Source organism: Mustela nivalis, assembly GCF_964662115.1.
Source record: "Mustela nivalis genome assembly, chromosome: 4".
Lineage (NCBI taxonomy): Eukaryota > Metazoa > Chordata > Mammalia > Carnivora > Mustelidae > Mustela > Mustela nivalis.
In genome coordinates, this window is record NC_139023.1 from 67,446,232 (window position 1) to 67,466,170 (window position 19,939).

General features: G+C 51.2%; 1 pseudogene across 1 annotated transcript; it reads right to left on the reverse strand.

Moving 5' to 3' along the window:
* Positions 1 to 12,376: 12,376 nt before the first annotated feature.
* On the reverse strand, positions 12,377 to 12,902 carry LOC309863021 (large ribosomal subunit protein uL23 pseudogene; annotated as a pseudogene). Its single transcript has one exon. The product of its transcript is annotated as a large ribosomal subunit protein uL23 pseudogene (transcript).
* Between the last annotated feature and the right edge of the window lie 7,037 nt (positions 12,903 to 19,939).

A 19,939-nucleotide genomic window follows, 5' to 3' on the forward strand; every position in this document is an offset into this window, starting at 1 on the left:
CCAGCGAGGAGCTCTATCTCACAGCCCTGAGATCAGGACCTGAGCTGAAACCAAGAGTTTTGATGTTCAACTAACTGAGCCACCCAGGTGCCCTTGACTCCTTGATTTTTGACAAAAGTGAAGAATCCACTTCATCAGAAGCACAGACTTCTCCACAAAAGGTACTAGAGCCATTGGACGTCCATTGGATGAGAAACAAAAACAAAACAAATAGAAAGACCTCGTCCTAAACTTCACTCCTTATACAAATTTGAGCTCAAACTGACCACAGCATGTATTCAACGAAAACTGTGAAAGGGCCACCCTTTCAGAAGGAGGCACGGGAGACAATCCTCAGCACCTCGGTATTGCTGGGTTCTAAACATGGCACCAGAAGCACCATCCATACAAGAAAACACTTGAAAAACTGGCCTTAAACTTGCTCTAGTAAAGACCCTGTCGGGAGGATGAAAGACAATGTACCCACTGGGAGAACATTGTTTGCAAACTGCATAGTTGACAAAGGACTTGTATCTAGAATGTATATAGTATGCTCAAAAGTCAGCAGGAAAAAAAAACCCAAACTAGCCAAACAGAAAATGGGCAAAAGACATAGACATTTCAGCAAAGAGAATGGACAGATGGCAAATAAGCGAATGGAAGGTATTCAGCGTCCTTAGGCATTAGGGAAATCCAAACAAGGACCCGAATGTACATCCCCGCCCCCTGCAGCACGTGGGTAAGCTAAGGGACACCCCGAGGCTGGGAGGACGGGGCTCTGTCCCAGGTCGCTGGTGGGACTGTCGCCGGCACGGCCTTCTGGGAAGACGGCTTGATGGGTTCTCTAGAAGCTGGGTCAGGGGCTCCGGCCGGCGGGTGGTCTCTGGGCGCCTGTTACCAGCTCGTTTGCTGGGCTTGTGGGCACCTGTCCCCCCAAAGCCGCTTGGTGGGAGACCCGGCCAGCCCCGTGGCCGCAGCACCGGTTTGAGCTGAGCTAGTCAGTGGGCTCCAGCCGGCAGACCCCTCTGCCTCGGGCTGGAGGGCAGACACCCCCTGACTGGTTGGAGGTCTGGGAGGCTCCCTGTGTGCGTCCGCATAGGGGGTACCCGCACCCAGGGGGCAGGGTGCTGGGGGTCACCTCCCTGTGCTGACCGGCTGCAGCCCTGCAGGTCCGGGAGGGGCTCTCCTGGCAGGTGAGGACCCCTCCCTTGCCTGCTGGATGGGAACATGTCCCGGACGGTCAGGCCGGCCCTGGGGGTGCGGGTCTGTCAAGCGCCCGGTGCCAGGTGTTGGCATGCGGGACGGCGCGGCATGAAGGTGGTGCCAGTCTGCAGATAGGGTGGCGGGACTGGGAGGGCCGCAGGGGCCATGGGTGGGGGTCTGCCTTCCGCTGGACAGGCCACACAGTGCGGAGGAGGTGCGGGGCTGCAGCGGAAGCGTGTCTCCCTGTACGGGGGTGCCTCGCCGGGATCCGCGTCCACGACAGCTGGGCTATCACCAGCCTCCTCCGGATGTCACCCCTGCTCCCCTCCCCAGCCACGGACCTCTGGACCTCATTACCGAGACCCCTTCCTGGAGGCCCCCCCAGCCCGACCAGTGCCCATGCGGACCCTTCCCCTGGCCCCTTGCTCACCTCCCCCGCGGAGACTTCGTTCCACAGGCCAGCGATGGGGGTGCTGTAGGGATGCCACCACGTGAACATTAGTAAGAAGATGCGTTTAGAAAGGAGTCTGGAGGTGGGCGGGGGAGCTCCCGCCCTACACTCCTGGTCAACCGCACACCCAACAGGAAGACATACACCTTACACCTGCTATTACCTTAGCTACCACTTTACTAGCCCAGCAGGAGGAAGGAAGGTTTCCTCCTCCCCCAGCAACAGCCCAGTCAATGAGAGACTGTCACAGCCCAGCCAATGAGAGAGAGTCACAATCCAGCCAATGAGACACTGGCACAACCTAGCTTATGAGAAATTGCCGTAGCCCAGTCAGTGAGAGTCCCAGCCTAGCCAACGAGTGACAGGCTCAGCACAGCCAATGACAGTCCCCGCCCCGCTAATGACAGACAGTCATAGCCCAGCCAATGAGAGACAGTCCCAGCCCAGCCTGTGAGATGCTGGAACAGCCCTGTCGGTAAGAAGCCACTGCCCTTCCGGCTCTCAGTCTGTCCAGCGGGTTGTGTGGAAGCGGTGTCACCCAAGCGCGTCCTCCGTTGGGTTCTCTCGCTCCGCAGTGCATCAGTGCCGGTTTGTCCTGTGCCGCCCGCCCCGGTCTTCGCGCGGACACGCGGTGTCGCCCGGAGAACTGCAGGTGGTCCGAGTTCAGGGTCCCGCCACGTGGGGCGGCACTAGGCCGCGCGGGCTCCGGCTCCGGCCCCCAGCGCCTGGTGACCCGGAGACTCCGGGGCCGCCCTGCGCCCTGGCAGGTGAGCCTGGGGCCCGGAATCTGTCTGGAGGGCACGGGCACCTGCCCCGGATGGAAATCGGTCCCTGGAGCTAGAGGCTCCGCAGCGGGCGCTCGTCGTCCTTGTGTGTCCTGAGAAGGGCCGCCTGGGTCTCCGGAGGGATCGGGAAGCCCTTTCCCGATGCTCTTCTGCTGCAGGTGCAGCTCCAGGACGGAAGCCTCTGGAGGCGACGAGCAGGCGGATGGACACGAAGCTAATCCGCGCGTGGGGAGGGAAGGTCGCTTCCTTTCTCTGAGTCATCACCCGCTGACCCTCGGCTGATTGCAGCCCCACCCGCGCTGCTTGGCTGCCCGGCTTAGGGACCGCCCCACCAGCGGCTGGCGCAGGATAGGCCTCCCACCTGCCCTCGCCGACACGCCTGCAGCTCCTGCTCCTTGGGGGCACCGACCTTTCCCGGGTTCCCAAACCAATGGGTCGGCTCCCTGCCCCGCACCCCACGGTACGTCCTTTCCTCCGGGTGCCCTCTCGGTTCCCTGCTCAAGGCCCCTGACTTCCTCACTGTTGCCAGCACGTGTAGCGGATGTCGCCCTGCCCGTGGTCCTGCTCCCCTCTGTCCGCACAGCCTGTGCCAAGCCGGCGGGCGCTGTAGCCGAAAAGCCCGACCCTTTCCCGTGGCATCTTTTTAGGCAGGTGGCGCTGCAACCAGAAAGCAGTTGTGATGGGAGACCAGGTCCCGGAGCCGCAGGGAGAGGCGCGTGAGGAGCGCAAGAGGTGCTCCGTCCCGCCTGCCTGATCCCAGAGGAAGCCCAGACTCCATTCCCCGGGTCTGGCCAGCTCGGGGGCATTCTTCCATATTGTGTTCTTGGAGGTGTCTGAGGAAACAAGTTGCAGGGCTGTCCAGGGTCCAGCATCGGCTCCAGGGGCTGCATACAGGACAGTCCACCTTCCCCCTCGAGAAGACGCAGGTGGAGCTCTTGGGGGCTGGAGCCTGTTGTGGGGAGGCTGTTGGGGGGCGGTGAAGACAGAAGGGCAGAGGTGATAGGAGGCCGCTTTTGGGCGGGTAGACTGAGGAACAAGTTCCCAAGGGAGACAAACAGTGCACACAGTCTGAGGAGGTGCATATCTGCACACCTGGAGGGTCTGAGCTCTGGCCAGTTGGCTCAACCACAGCAGAGCAGATGGGGGAATGGACACCAGGGCCCTATAGGTGGTTCCTAGATGGTGCTGGGTAGACCCAAGGGGAGAGAGAGACACACACGGGGTGGGGAGGGGTCATTGGGAAGACGAGAGGTAAGCTGGAGCCCTGGGTGCAGTGGGGACTGAGGCAAAAGAGGGGCAGCCTGGGGGCCCAATCATTGGAGGGGCGGGTGAGGTTCTCCGTGTTATCACAGGCCTGTCTGTGTCCCGCCTGAAGGACTCCGGCTGATCTCTGAACCCCCCTCCCCCCCATGGCCCTCCTAGCATCAGCTGGTCCAATTCAGCCTGTCAGCCACACAGGGTACACTCACCACATTTCCTCCACTCTGCCACTGTTGCTCCCTGGCTACATGGGAAAACATGTGGTCATCCTGCCTATTTCCCTCAACCCCTCACCTCCCAGCCCACAGTCCCGAGTCCAGACCTCCAGCGGGTGCTGTCACAGCCTACACTTCTCACCCTCCCACCAGCTCCAGGAGGAGCTGGTCAGGGAGCTTGCCACCTTCCTTGCCGACCACCCATGAGGAAGGAGCTGACAAGTATCCCTGTCCTCTTGTCCTCTTCCCCCTAGCAACTCCTAGAGGTAACCTGCACTTTCCATCCATGGGCTCCCAGGGGACAGCACACCCACCTGGTTCCGCTGGCCAGCTGCATGCGGGTGGACACCCCATGAGCTCAACTGCTTTTGCCCAAGCATTCTCATGAAGGCGTCTCGGGATCTCAGAGTCCCAGAAGCTTGATTCCCAGCCCATCTCCTCCCCATCAATCTCCCTCAGTCTGCCAGGAATCTGGGGGGGAAGAGGTCGTCATATTCTCCACTTCCTATCAATTGATTTCAGCCCCCCAGTCACCCCAAGGGACATCGTACTAACCCTGCTCTCAGAACACATGGGGGATGCAGGGCATGGTCCCCATTTCTCGTCAATCCTCTTAGGCTCCAGTGACCAGTACAGAGGGTACCATGCCCTCCCAGGTTCCAACCCCGGGTGAGGACCGGCAGGTGCAGAGACAGGCACCTGGCCTCCAGCACCTGGCTGGTAAACACAGGCTTGTGGGCTTCCAGCCCCAGGCTCGGGGGTCTGTGCTCCCCAGCCTCCTGGGAAATCTGCATGGGACCCTCAAGAACACAGGTGTACATGTGCTGCCAGAAATGCCTGATAATCACTTGGGAAAAAAAGTGGGAAATCATCTCAGCAGATCTCAGAGCTGGGGGTGGGAGCGGAAATGGGAGGTGACTGCTTCAAGGAACTCCTGGTGGCATGCGGACAGAGCTCTGAGGAGGTCATCTGGGCAGGACATGAGGACACAGGCTCCATGATGAGGCCAGGGCTGGCTGCATCCCTCCCTACCCCACCGTTGTCCTGGGGGAGAAAGGACCTCTTGAGTGTGCAGGACAAACGGAAATATAGTAGCAGGAGCAGGGACAGATCGCACTGACAACGGGGTGCCGAGAGCCGTCCCCTGGGCTCCAGCCACTTGTGCAGGCCCACTGTTCCTGCCATTCAGGGCTATCCTCGGAGGACCCTTCCTGTGTCATCTGGGTCTGCTCCTGGTATCTCCCACACGTCTTTCTCCGTGGCAGCTGTCACCTCCTGGCACTGCATGGTAGCTAGTGTGGCTCCCTCATGCCCATGGTGTGTCAGGTCCGTGAGCAGGGCTCTGTCCGTCTTATCCGTGGCTGCATGAGATCTGTACAGCAGCCACCAAAAATACACACTTTTTTTAGGTGCTGGGGCCCCAAAGCAGGGCTGGAGCACATGACCCTGAAATCAAGAGTCAGGCACTTAACCGACTGAGCCACCCAGGAACCTCCAAAATATTTTTTAATGAGTAAATTGTTGCTATATATTCAACCGAAAAAGCTGGATGTCAGAGTTCCACGGCCCACAGCTGAAGAGTAGTTGCACCAAATGATCCTTCAAGACTGGAGACAAGCAGTTCCCCGCATGCCCAGATTCTGGGAGTTCATACTCATTCTCTGAAAAGATCGTGAAAGTGTGCATGCAGAAAGGACTGAATCCATGCAAAGCAGTGGAGAGCAAAGAAATCCCTCAAGTTCAAGGCCATGGTAGCAACTTGGAAGATTTTTAAACAAACATCTGTAACTTTAATGGTAATGATTTTGATTTTCATAGTAATGATTTTAAATTGTATCAGCACAGAAGGGGCCTGTGAGCAAACATCGGTGGCGTCTCGTGCAGAAGGAGCCTCATGGTGGTGACGTAGCCCCTCTCATGACCAGAGGGGCGTGGTCAGTGTCTGCCCGCTAGGGGCCTCTGGCCCTCTCCACCAGCTCTGATGGAGAGCTCTGGAGGGAGACTGGCAAGCTGTGGAAGCAAGCGGGCTATTGGGCATATCTGACCCTGGACCTGGTGCCGGGGACTGGATTGTGTCCCACAATAAGTCACATTGACACTGTAACTCCCAGGATCTCAAAGTGACCAGAATCAGAGATAGGGTCATTGCAGGTGTAATCGGTTAAGACGGGGCCCTGTTGGTGCGGGGTTCTCAGTGCACCATGACTCGTGTGCTTGTAAGATGAGCCACAGGAGGAGAGGAGGCCACGTGGGGACGGGTGCAGAGGCCAGAGGCCCACGCGTCCAGGAGCACCTGGCCCCAGAGGAAGCACCACCCTGCGGACAGCTTGGTCTCAGGCTCCTGACTCGTAACATTGAGACAATCCATTCCTGCTATCCAAAGCCACCTGGCTTGTTATGGAAACCCTAGGAAACCAATAACACCAGGTAACAGTGGTTTTCTCTCAAGATTCTTGACTCAAAGAAATGTTACAAAATACATGGCCCCATTTGCAGGCCATGCTCCGTAGCCACAACCCCCGGGAGTCCCACTCAAGTTTTTCAGATCTGCTAAAATAGCATTGTGGTTTTTGTTTTGTTTTTTAAGATATTATTTATTTGAGAGAGAGAGGGAGCACAAGAGCGGGGAAGGTCAGAGGGAGAAGCTGACTCCCCGCTGAGCAGGGGACCCCATCGGGACTTGATCCCAGGACCCTGGGATCATGACCAGAGCCAAAGGCAGATGCTTAACCAACTGAGCTACCCAGGCGCCCAAAACAGCACTGTTTTTATAAAAATGTGCAATCTTAGGATAACAACCCAAGAAATATAGAGGAGCACAAACTGTAAAAGCAGGAGAGTGTTCACTATCTCATCTGTCCCCAGCCGAGCTGGTGACCATCCCGTAGGAAGCCACTGGAGGCACCCACTCAGGGAGAGAGCAGTGCTGGGGGAGGTGGAGGGGTGAAGAGCTGAGCGGTGGGCATGTAAAATTACTTTCCTGTAATTTGTAGAAGCAGCAGGGATGAGTGAACTAGGAAGGACGGAAGGCAGGCATCTGGTCGTTTGCGCCGTGAGAGCTCCTTGCTCCTGAGAAGAAGGTTCTGACAGCCAGTGAGCGGTCACAGTCCGTATTTGCTCCTTGTGGCTGCTGCAGCCAAGCAGCAGCCCTGGGCCAGCTTCAAACCCCAGAAACTTACCCTCTCAGTTTTGGAGGCCAGAAGTCTGAGGTTCAGGTGTCCAGAGCACTGTTCCCACCCAGGCTCCTGGGGATGGTCCTCCCAGCCTCTTGCAGCTGCTGGAGTCATGGTAGGTGCATGGCGGCCCTGGGCTCAGCCATCCCTCCTCTCTCTGTGTCTGTGCCGGAATGTCCCTCCTCTGTGCCAGATTTGGGTTCACCCCAACACCAACAAGGTCGCATTCACTGGCTCTGGGAGTTAGGCAAGTCTCCAGTGCAGACTGGTTCTGGGGTTCTCCAGGTTTCTGCGAGTAAGTACCCTCCTCGTCCTTGCAGACTATGCTCCGTCTTATCTGCCCGCTTCTGTGGCATCTGCACTCTGCCAGCAGCCACGACTCTGTGGCTCTTGGGCTCAGGCTCTGACCTGGAGCCTGGTTTGTACCACACTCTTTCCTTCATGACTCCCAGGCCCTGGAGACCCTGTGCCGGCCGGGGCCTCAGATCCAGGCCCGGGGCGGGCACTCTGCTTTCTGCGGGTCTGAGGGATTTTTGGGTGCATGCAGTGGGGAGAGGACTTTTGGGGGTGCCCCAGGAAAGGTTGAGCACCTGAGCACCAAGACTCCGGCAGCTCCGAAGTCTGCCTGTGCAGTTTTCCTTTCAGAGATTCCCCAAAATATCTCTGCTGAGCTGCTTTGATTTTTTGCCTGGTGGAGGGAGTAAATTGTTGCCATTGGGATGGTTCTCTCTCCCTCCATGGTTCGTCCGACCCCAAGGGTTTGCTGCACTTTGACCCCCACCCTGCAGGCCAAGCTGGAGGGAAGTTGGCTAAATTATGGAGGCAGGTCCTGGGGACTCTCACACCCCAAACTCCTGCCACAGGAGGAGTAGGGAGGAGGTAGGAGGGGTTGGGGGAGTTAGTGCCCAGTAGGTTCTTCAGCCCTTGGGGCTTGGCTCTGGCTTCCATCCATTTTCTTTTTGGTGCTAGACTGTTTGCCCTGGACTTGAGTGACCCTTCATGGGTCAAGCCCTGACATCAAATGAGGAGGTGCACCAGATGTCCCCCTTTCTCCCCTTCCCCAACTACCATGGCCCCAGAGGACCTCTGGCAGGCAGGGGGTGAGGTGGTCCTGCTGGGTTCCCTCGTGCTGGCTGTTCCTCATCCTCCAACGAGGGCCCGAGCCTCTGCTCTGTCTGGCAGCTCCCCCGTGGGTTGCAGGAACTGCCCCCTGCTTCCCCTACCCCCTCACGGGCCTCACACATTGCTCTTGGGCTGAAGGTCATTTTCCAATGATGAATGATAATCATCAGATCAGGTTCTGTGTGGTCACTAAGGCCCCAGACAGCAATAACTCCAAACCAAAGCCTGACTTTCCTTATACTGTGGGGCACTGTGGCCAGCACCACCCTCCATCACCACGGCAGGTAGCTGCAGCTGTGTGACCACATTGCCACAGACTCAGTGACTTAAAACAACACATATTTTGGCATATGATTCTGACTGTTTCTGGGGGTCAGGAATCAACCCAGCCACGCTCTCCTCTGAGGCCAGCCCAGAAAGGACCCACCTCCGAGCTCAATGGCCATGGCTGCTTTCTGCTTCTTGCAGGGGGCGACACTGAGGACCTCAGTTTCTGACTACCAGCTGGAGGCCGCTCTTAGCGACTCCCCCCATGGATCTTCCCCAGGCCACCAAAGGGGGCATCGCTTGGCCATGTGGGCACTAAAATCTCATCACAGTGATGATCATGGAAGTGACATTGCATCACAGTTGCACGTTCTACTGGCTAAAACATATTGCAAGGTCCCCCTCGGGCTCAGAGGGGACCCCCCCACAGTCCATGAGCATGGGGACAGGAGGTGGTTTCACAAGGTAGCACGGCCACAGTTAGTGGTCCAATGGCTGACCTGGCAGAAGAGAGCGCTGGAAGGTTTTGGCTCAGGACTAACACGTGCCTCCCACCAGTTCTCTGGCCTGGACTGATCTCTGGGGCTGACGCCAGTGCAGGGGCTCTCGACATGTGCTTCTTGGTGCAACAGAAAGGGGAGCAGACCAGACACATGTCGCTCTACCGGTCCAGGCTGCTGTATCTCTTGTCAAAGGATTCCTTTTTCTAACTGTTTCTATTGTCTTATATTTTGATGTTTAAAGATGTTTTATTAGTGCTAATATTAGTCTGCAGACCCCTGATTTTCTGTGTAGGTTTCCATATGCCCTCCAGTCAGCTATAAGTGTACTTGGGCTACTGGGGCACAAAAACCCAGCACAGGGTTGTGGTAAGGCAGGCGCATTATTGTTCCCAACAGTAAGGGCTTAGGACGCTTCACTTTTTTTTTTTTTAATGGCTACTGGATACAGAATGTTATGAATAGTAAAATACAGCATAAGGTGACCATTTCAGTCATTTTAAGTACCCAGCATTACGTGACCACCACCACGCCCTTCTTTATGATGCTCACTGCCCACTTTTGGCTGATATCAACTCAAGGAATTCTCCTTCAACTTACAGTTTTCTGACAGGGTTTCATCAAAAATGCTTTTTAGGCAGTGATGTCTATGAAAAGGGTGGAGTAAGAAACTACAAAAACCAGCAAGTAAACTGGCAAAAAAATTATATCAGAATCAACTTTATTGAAACTCTGGAAAATGACCAAAGATTTATACCAAAAGGTTAATGCTTGATTGAGAAAAAGCAGTTCAATCATGGTCTGAGGACTCTGGGCATTTGTTCCTGCCCTTGGCCTGCCCCTCGTGCTCTGCTTGGTTGGCAGCCATGAAAACCAGGTGTGGGTGCCTGGAGCCAGAGGGGCAGTAAGAACTGTCACTCTTTGTTCTGATCTTCTGGGCGCTCCCTGAAGGACTCTTGCAAAAAAGTCTTGCCTCTGTTTCACTCAACTAGGAAGTCTCCAGGATGGAGAAGTAGCTATTGGGGGGGTGGGAGTAACAATTCCTGTTAAAACTTTTAAAGACACATGTATTTATTAGCTGCTGATGGCTGGGGGGCAAACAACAGACACATTGAAAAGCTTGGCAGGAGAGGCTGGGCTGGGAGCTTCTGTGGGTCTAAGCTGCATGAACATTCCCTGGGCAGAGGGAAGACTAAGTGGCCTCATCTGTCATTCCTGGGTGGCCTTCAGGCTCCATGCAAATTGCAGTGAGGGAGGAGGCAGAGTATTAAACTGCTTGGATGAGTGTCAAAAGTGTGCCCCAATCCATATACATGGCCATCTGCAAAGACTAGGAGATTTTGTGGTCTGGGAAGGTATTGCTGTTCTAGACTTCTAAAGAAGTCTTCATAAAATCACTAACTGACCACTAAGCCAGTTCAACAAAAACGTCAGTGGCCACATGACAAACAATGCAGACCTCACGAAATTAGTTCAGGAAAGTCATTAAACAACAGCAACCATGAGAAGTGATAACAAATCGTGAGGAAGGAGGAGAATCTGATTTCCAAGGATGCCACACTATAATGTGCAAAATTTGCAGTTTTCAACAACAATAAAGGTTATGAGGCATACAAATAAATGAGAGCATATGGTCCGCACACAGAACAAAAAGAAGTGTCTAGAAACTGTCCCTGAAAAAGCTTAGACACTAGATTAATCATACAAGGGCCTTAAATAAACTAATTAAACATGCTCAAAGAGCTAAAGAAACCATGTAGAAATAACCAAAGGAAACCATGGAAACATTGTCTAATGAAATGGAGAATGTCAATGAAAATATAGAAATTATTAAAAGGAACCAAATGGGAATTCTCAAGTTGAAAAGTACAATAACCGAAAAGAAAAAATTCAGTTGTGTTTCAACAGGAGATTTGAGCGGACATAAGAAGGACTCAGTGAACTCGAATATAGATCAACAGACATTAGAAAGTCTGAAAAGAAGAAAGAAAAATAAGCCAACCTAAGGGACTTATGGAATAGCACCAAGTGAACCAACATATGCATATTAGGAGGAGGGAACAGGGAAGAAAGAATATTTGAAGAAATAATGACCAAACCTCAAATTTGATGAATACCATGAATGTACCCATCCAAAAAGCTTAACAAAGTTCAAGTTTGAAAACTCCTCCAACGGATCCACACCAAGACATGTGACAATCAAGCTGCTGGAAACCAAATACACCGTAAACATCTATAAGGGGTTTTCTCTAAGAATGACAGCTGATTTCTCATCGGAGATCATGGGCACCAGAGAGCATTGGTGTGATGCTTAGAAAACACTGAACAAAGAAATGCCAACCAAGAATTCAGTACCCTGCAGAACTATCCTTTCAAATTTAAGTAGAAATTAAGACATCCTCAGATAAAGAAAAATTGAGAGAGTCTGTCACTAGGAGACCTGCCATGCAAGAAATGCTAAAGAGAATCCTTTCAGGTTGAAATGAAAGGACACTAGATGGCAATTCAAAACCATACAAAGAAATACAGAATAACAATAAACATGAAAGCCAGTATTATTGTGCTTTTGGTTTCTAAATCCTCTTTCATTTCCTGTTGCTTTAAAAGACAGTTACATAAAACAATAATTATAAACCCCATCGATGGGCATGCAATGTATAAAAATGTGATTTGCAATAAAAGCAACATGGAGGAATGAAACTATGTAGGAGCAAAGTTTGTATATTATGGAAACCAAGTTTGTATTAATCAGACTAGATCATCATAAATTAAGATGTTACTTGTAAGCCACATGGCAGGCCCTAATAACAAATATACAGAGAGTTAAAGAAATGAGAAGAAAATCAAAATGTTACACCAGAAGATATCTACCTAGCCAAAAGATGCAGAAATGGAGGAATCTAGGTAAAATAAAAAAGATGTAAGACAAATAGAAAACAAGTAGCAAGATGGCAGAAGTCCTTCCGTATCAATAATTACACTAAATATAAGTTGATTAGACTCTCCAATCAACAGTCAACCAAAAGAGTGTCTACATGTCTATAATTTGATGAATGAACTAAAAAAAATGTATATCTATATAATGGTATTTTGTTCAGCCACAAAAATGATGCACTGATACATGCTTGAAACATTGTATCAAGTGAAAGAAATCAGACACAAAAAGCTACGAGTTGTATGATTTAATTTATATGAAATATCCAGTATAGACAAGTTCACAGAGACAGAAAGCAAATTAATGGCTGTCAGCATCTGAGGGGAGGGGAAATGGGGAGTGGCAGCTAAATGGGTATGGGGTTCTTTTTGGGGTGATGAAATTGTCTAGAATTATTTAGTGATGTTGGTTGGATGACATTGTGAACATACACTGGAAGCCACTGAATTATACACTTCAAAATGGTTAAATTTGATGTTATGTCAGTTTTTTTTTTTAATCATGAAAAAACTGTATTTAGATTTAGCCAGCTGGACTCAGTTTAGATAATCCCAATTTTGTTGGCAACATCCAAAGCATCATAGTCAGGGGCCAGCCGAACGTATGCCTTCTTCTTTCCATCAGGCCTGATTAAGGTGTTGACCTTGGCTACATCAATGTCATAGAGCTTCTTCACGGCCTGTTTGATCTGGTGCTTGTTGGCCTTAACATCCACAATGAACACAAGTATGTCATTGTCTTCTATTTTCTTCATGGCTGACTCAGTAGTCAGGGGGGACTTGATGATGGCATAGTGGTCAAGCTTGTTTCTCCTGGGGGCGCTCTTTTGAGGGTATTTGGGCTGCCTTGGGAGACGCAGAGTCTTGGGTTGTTGGAACGTAGGTGATGTGTGGATCTTCTTTTTTTTGTGACTGTGGACGCCTTTCAGCACTGCTTTCTTGGCTTTCAAAACCTTTGCTTTGGCTTCGGCTTTGGGAGGGGCAGGGGCTTCCTTCTTAGCTTTCAGCGCCATCTTCGTAAAAGGGCTGTTATGTCAGTTTTACCTCAATGAGAGAGTAGTTTGTGCTAGATTTTATCAGTTTTTCTCATATGTGTTGTGATGATTCAGTAGAAAATTCCATTGATTTGTTAATGTATTTAATGTTCATTTATTTTCTAATGATAAGTCCTTCCTTCTTCCATTCCTGGAATAAACCTGATTTGGCACAATTATTATTTTTGTGTATCTTGATAGATTCCATTTGTTCATATGTCATTTTATAAATTTGTATTTCTGTTTCTAAATATTATTAGTCTACATCTTATTTTAAATTTTATTTTAACACTATCTGGTTTTCATCTCTCAAGATTACTTGGGTAGCCTTCCAACTTCTTAATCATCCAAAACACTTTGTATAAGATTTGGATGGCCTATTCTTTATTTTTGTTTTAAAGATTTTATTTATTTATTTGACAGAGACAGAGACAGTTAGAGAGGGGGGAAAAAAGCAGGGGGAGTGGGAGGGGGAGAAACGGGCTTCCCACTGAGCAGGGAGCCTGATTCGGGCCTTGATCCTATGACCCGGGGACCATGACCTAAGCCAAAGGCAGACACTTAACGACTGAGCCACCCAGGCACCTGGGGATAGTTTTTTTTTTTTTTTTTTTTTGGCCTATTCTTTAAATGCTTGATAGAATTTTTCTTTAAACCATCTGCATCTCTTTCTTTGGGTGGGGTACTTCTATAAACCACTGACTCATTTTCTTTATGGTTATCCGAGCTGTTGGGGTATTGTATTTTTTCCTCGAGTGATTTTGTTATGTTCAATTTTTTATAGAATATTGTTTATCTTATTTAAGCTTTGAATTTATTGACAAAATTGGTTATAATCTTTCCTTTTGATTTTCAGGTCTCTGTTCTTTCTGTGGCTGTGCGTCCTTGTTCGTTCTTAATACTGTTCAGGGATGTGTTCTTTCCTCCTTTCTTCTTCTGTCTTGCCTCATTATGACCCTTCTAGTTTATGTTGACCAATCTATTGCCGGGCAACACATGGCATCAGAATTTAGTGGCTAAAAACAGCAAACATGGATTCTCTCATAGTTTCTGTGTGTGAGGAGCCAGCTGTGGCCGAATTTGGTGGCTCTCTCTCGGGCCTGACAGGCTGCAAGGCATTGGCTGGGGCTGCAGCCATTGGAGGGCTCAGCTGGGAGGATCCACTTCCAAGTTCACTGCTGTGGCCTTCAGCTGGAGGCATCAGTTCTTCCCTTGGCAGCTGCTTTCTCCAGACTAGGGGATCTGGGGAGCACAGAAGCCACAAACTTCTTGTGGCCTAGTCTTGGAGGGTATGTCCCATCACTTCTGCTGTATCCTATTCCCTGGAACGGTTGGCCAGCCTCGCCCTGGCTCAGGCAGGGACTTGGCTGCAAATGAGCACCAGGAGGTAGGGTCACTGGAGGCCATCTTAGAGGCTTCTTACCGCAAAGAGCCAGTTTGGAGTTTTGTCCATTCTGCCTAATGTTTGCTTTTCTTTCCAGTTTTTGATCTCACAAATCACTTCTTTAGTCTTCATTGTTTTCTTTGCATCTCCAATGAGACAACTGCTTTTCCACCTTTCCTGCTCACTTGTGCGCAAACCTTCAGGATAGAAATTCCTTCCCAAGGTCCAGCTTGGCTACACCCTCAGAAGTTTTGCACGTGGTGTTTGTTTGTGGTTGGGTTCTACCTGTTTTCGGGTCCCCTTCTGATTCATTCCTTGAACCATTAGTCAAATATTATTTTACGGTTTTACAGTTCCAAATGTTTGGTGATTGTTTGTCCTGTTGTCACTGCATGTGGTCAGAGAACATGATCAAAATAACATAGATTCTCAGAAATTTTGTTTAGATTTGGTTTGGTGGCCGTGCAGTGTGTCCCTTGCTGGTAAACATCCCAGGTGTGCTTGAAAATGGGGAATTCTTCAATTCCGTGTGCAGGGTTTACGTCTACTGAGTCTCACTTGTAACGGTTCCTCGAGTTTTTGTGACCTTATGAATTCAAGGTCTCTCTTGTCTGTCCTGAGAGATGTGCATCTCAACTTCCTTCTGACTGCACAGCACATCATTTGTTTTTGGACTTCTGCCAATATCTGCCTTACAGGTTTTCAGGCCACGTGTTTGGCACATACAAGTTCAGTGTGGTTTAGTCTCCCCGGCAAACCTCTCCCGGATTGGAGGCGGCCCCCTCCTCCCGCCCACGCTGTTCCTCTACCCCTGCCTTTTATCTGCATCAAGAATGTCATCATAGCTCTCTGCTGGTGACCAGCTACGTCTCTCCTCTCTTTCCTTATTGCTTTAGCTGCGTCCTGCAAATGAGGACACAGCTACATTTCCTGTTCTCCACCCAAGTCGATTAGTGATTTTTTAAAAAACTGGCTAGTTTAATCCATTGAACTTTATTGTAATCAGAGTCCTGATTGAGTTTTTCCCCATTTTGTGTTTTCCCTTTACCAGACTTCATCTTTGCCTTGTTATCCCCTTTCCTGACCCCTGCGAGATCCCCCGCAGACTTGAAAGCTCTCTGTGTCCTGGTAGCAGCTGACTTCCCTTTTTAAACCCAGTCCTTGACTTAGGAGCAGGGACAGACGTTGCAGGGCCAGCCTCCTCCTGAAAGACACGAGGGCCTGGTGGAGCTGGGCTGGCTCAGCATCGTCCCTTCAGCTCCACTGCTCTGTTCCTCCATGGTTGGGGCACTGTTCATAGTCTCAGTTGCTTTGTGCCACAAACCTCTCCCTCTGTCCCACTCAGCTCCCCCTGAAGCTCCAGGAGAGACTTCTACACGGATTGGGGGCAACAGTCAGCTCTGAATCATGTGTGTGTGTGCAGGTGACTTTGTTTCAGCCCTCGCTGGACGGCAGTCTGACTGTGCGCTTGGGCACACTGCCCGTTCCGCCTGGGAGCTAGAGTGTTGCCTACCACCATCAGGTTAGCAATGACTGCACCTTCCGTCCCGCTAGCAGACTCCCCATTGCCGTCCTGGCCATCTGCCATCTGGGAAAGGTGCAGGAGGCCTGGAGGTGAGGTGCCTCTGCCTGAGAGCCAGGGGGACTGAGATCATGGGGCGAGCCTGGGAGCGGGCATACCCAGCCATGCCTTTAGATGAGGCCACAGCTCCCGGCCAGTGCCAAAACTGCAGCTGAGCGGAAATCCGTCAGGAAGAGGACCCAGCTAAGGCACCCCTAGGTTCTGACCTACAGGAGCTGTGAGGGAAGAACTGTGCAGTTTTGCGGTAAATTTTATACCACAATAGAAATCAATGCTATGTGTAAAATCCCAAATTAATAGTTTTCATCTTGAAACTTTGAAAACACAGATACACAATTATTATTAGATTTTTATCATCATTGCTGACAAATCTGCTGTCATAATAACTACTTTTGAGGCAATCTGAGGGTTTTTTTCCTCTTAAATTTCATGTTTTTTCTATTCTTGGTTTCATTCGCATCCTGGGCGTTGCGAGCCTCTCTGGCAAGTGCAGCGATTGGCTGCATCCAAACCGCCTTTGAACCCCAGGTATTGAGTCATTTTAGCAATTATGGCTGCGCCTCTGCCTTCCATGGTGCCCACGACAGTCCCAACTTCCTTGGGAGCTCAGCTGTAGTGTGAAAGGTAGCTGTTTCCATCCTGTACTTACACATTCTGCAGGGACAGGATCAGGAGGATCCTGTCCCCTTGGAGGGACAGGGATACCACACATGGGAGGCTGTGTCTGCCTTCCTTCCGGGATCATGTTCTGGTCTTTTTCCCCTCGGTGTCAGTCTTCTATCGCTATCATAACAGGGTATCAGAGCAGAAACTGACTGCTTCCCAGCTCTTGATGCCAGAAGTCTGAGATCAAGCTGTTGGCAAGGTGTTTCCATCTGAGGGCACCAAGAACAGTCTGTTCCTGCCTCTCCCCTCACACCTGGGGCTTTGTTGGCAATCTCCAGAGCCTTATCAATGCATCTACCTACACATGACATTCTCTGTGTCTCTGTCCCAGTCATTCAGGTAGGGCCCACCCAAATGACCTCATTTTAACCTGATTGTGTGCAAAGACCCTATTTCTAAGTAAGGTCACATACTAAGATACTGGGGCTCTGATATGTGAATTTGAGGGGGATACAATTCAACCTATAACATCCTCTTACCTAAAACCCTGTGAATGGCTCATAATCTCCATGCTTTTGCTGAACTCAGCTGATGTGACTTGTCTTGGGAGCTTTGTCCCTGAGTATCCGATGTCAGTATTGTGCTAACCAGGGGAGTTGCTGGGAACAAGGGGCTTGCTGTGGTGAGGACCTCCATACCTTCCTCAACCCTGCAGGCTGCGGAAAGAGGCCACCTTCTGTTGCTGTGACTTGTCTCACTGAGCCTAGCAAGCCTGCCAAAAGTGACGTTGTGTTCTCATTTGCTGATGGAGGAAACCAGATTTGGGCCGGTAAAGCAGCAGGTCGACCTCTGGGCCCCACGGCCCTCCCTGAGCCTGTGCGGGTGGAGCCTCTTACCCGTCCCATCTCATGGCAGACAACCGAGGCTTACAGGACTTAGGAGTGTGCAGGACAGTCTCAGTCTGTGTGGGATGAATGCTGCAGGAATTTGTCCACTTCTTTCCTTTTTTAAAAGATTAGTTAATTAATTTATTTGCCAGAAAGAGAGGAACACGAGCAGGGGGAGAGGCAGAGGGAGAAGCAAGCTTGCCGCTGACAAAGGAGCCCAATGCAGGGCTCGATTTCAGGACCCTGGGATCATGACCTAGGCTGAAGGCAGACTGTCTCCAGTGCAGCTCATGGTGATTCTGTTTTCCCACTGTTTCTTACTGTAGCTGCTTTGTCACTTCAGAATTTCCAGGGACACAGGATCTAAAGCTCCGGCTTTATTGGCCAATGAGCACAGTCTTGGGTTGCACCCCAGGCCCTGGGTGAAACGTGGCTGCCCCCAGTGTCTGTGCCAGAATGAGAAGTGATGGCAAGGGGAGTGGATGTTCCCATCTTCCCAGTGGCAACCTGTGTGAACGCTTTGAATGGGGTTCTGCCTCCACACGTGACCACAAGAGACTCACAAATACGTGGAATGCAAGGTCACAAACACGGAGCTCCACAAAGAATCATCCACATGTTAGTGGCTCTTTGTCAACGTGGTTTCTTCTAGGTCGTCCCCCAGGGGCTACAGGACCAGAGCTCTGGGCCCCAGCTTCTCACTGAGGTGACTCCTCAGCAGCTCCGGGGACAATTGCGTCTATTGCAGGGCAACGGGGACTGGGTCCCTGCCCTGGGCAGGCCCAAACACGCACGCCCAGAAGGGGCGAGTGCGGAGATGGAGGGAAGAGACTCAGGCAGGGCCTGCACAAAGCTGGGCTGCCTCTTTTCTGCGTGGGAATCAGTGCAGATCTAGTAACAGTAACTGAAGAAAGCCCCTGGGGATGGAGGGTTGGGGTCTGGGTCCACATAGGAGCCATGATCAGACACCGACAAGGCTGCAGAGAGTGGTGTTAGGCAAGGTACCAGAACTCTGGGGGCGCCTGGGTGGCTCAGTGGGTTGAGCCTCTGCCTTCAGTTTAGGTCATGATCTCGGTGTCCTGGGAATGAGCCCCGTGTCGGGCTCTCTGCTCGGCAGGGAGCCTGCTTCCCCCCTCTCTCTGCCTGCCTCTCTGCCTCCTTGTGATCTCTGTCTATCAAAGTAAATAAATAAATAAATAAATAAAATCTTTAAAAAAAAAAGAAAGAAAGAAAGAAAGAAAATATTCTGAAATTCCTTAAGGAAAGGAGTCTGACCTCCAGGCAACATCTCCATGGACTGGTGGAGTGGGCCTGGCCTCTTTCCCAAAGAGGAACCCAGGCTAGCCTTCTTGGGCTCAGGGCTGTCCTTCGCAGTCACAGCGGAGTCTGTGTTTGGGTTTGCTTCAACAGATGATAGAGCTGAGTACCCAGGTATACTTTGGCTGTTAAACCCAGCCCCAGATCTTCTTGTGAGGAGCAAAGGAGAGGCGTTCCTCCCATCCTGTCCTTCCAGGTGGTGAATTTTCTGGGGGAGGGGGAGCTTTACCTGGAGGGGACAGTTTCCTGGGCCAGGCAGGGTGGGGTGTGTACTGTCCTAAGTGTCAGGGTCCACCCTGTGGGCTGTGTGGGGACACCTAGGGCAGGAATGAATTTCCCTTGGGCCTTCTCATCTGCCCATCTCAGGTCCTTGTGTTCAGGCTAGTTCTCTGAAGGTAATTCATGGTCTTCAGGGTCATATGCAAAGATGGGGAGTGACTGGTGAACGGGGGTGGAAGGCATCAGGGTGGCGGGCTCCCAGAGGTGGCTTTGGTGCCTTTGGCCAGTCCTGAGGACAGGGGAGGCATGCAGCATGGCATGGGCATGTTTGGAAGAGCACGCCACTTCTTTTCACATCTCCATTGAGCAGGGTCCCACCTCAAATACATGGGGGTAGGGGAGCAAAAACCCCTGACTCCAGGGAGCTGGCAGTACGGCGGGAGAAAGTTCAGACAGAAAGGTAATTTCCATACCAGGCAAGAGGGCAGGGAGGGAAGAGCAGGGGAAGGCAGCGGAAATAGCATGTACAAAGGTCCTGAGGCCAGGGGGAAGAAGGGCCATATGGCTGGAACATAGTAGGCAGGGAGGGACTCCTAACTGAAGGATGAAAGGGAGGTTAGAAGAAGGTTAGGTGGCTCAGACCCTCTGTGATAAGAAGCTTAGACTTCCTGTTTGGTTCATGAGAAGCCACAAAGGGATTTGAGCAAGGGATGACAGCATCGGTTTTACATTCTAGGGCCCCTCTCGGGTAAGAAGCCATGCCCTATGACCCTGGGCTGTGTGAGAGTGAGATGGAGCGGATAGGCATTGAGGGGCACCATGGGTCTTAGCACAGCACAGGACAGGAGGAGCTGGAGCTGCTGGTCCAGGCATTGTTGAAGGCTCTGGTCCTGGACTCTGTTAAAGGAGTGACCACAGCCTGAGCAAGTGAGGGAGATGTGGGTAATGCACCCAGGTCTGGAGTTTTGATCTGTCCCCTGTGACTCATTTTGAGCCTGCGTTTAGGAAAGTTCTCGGAGAC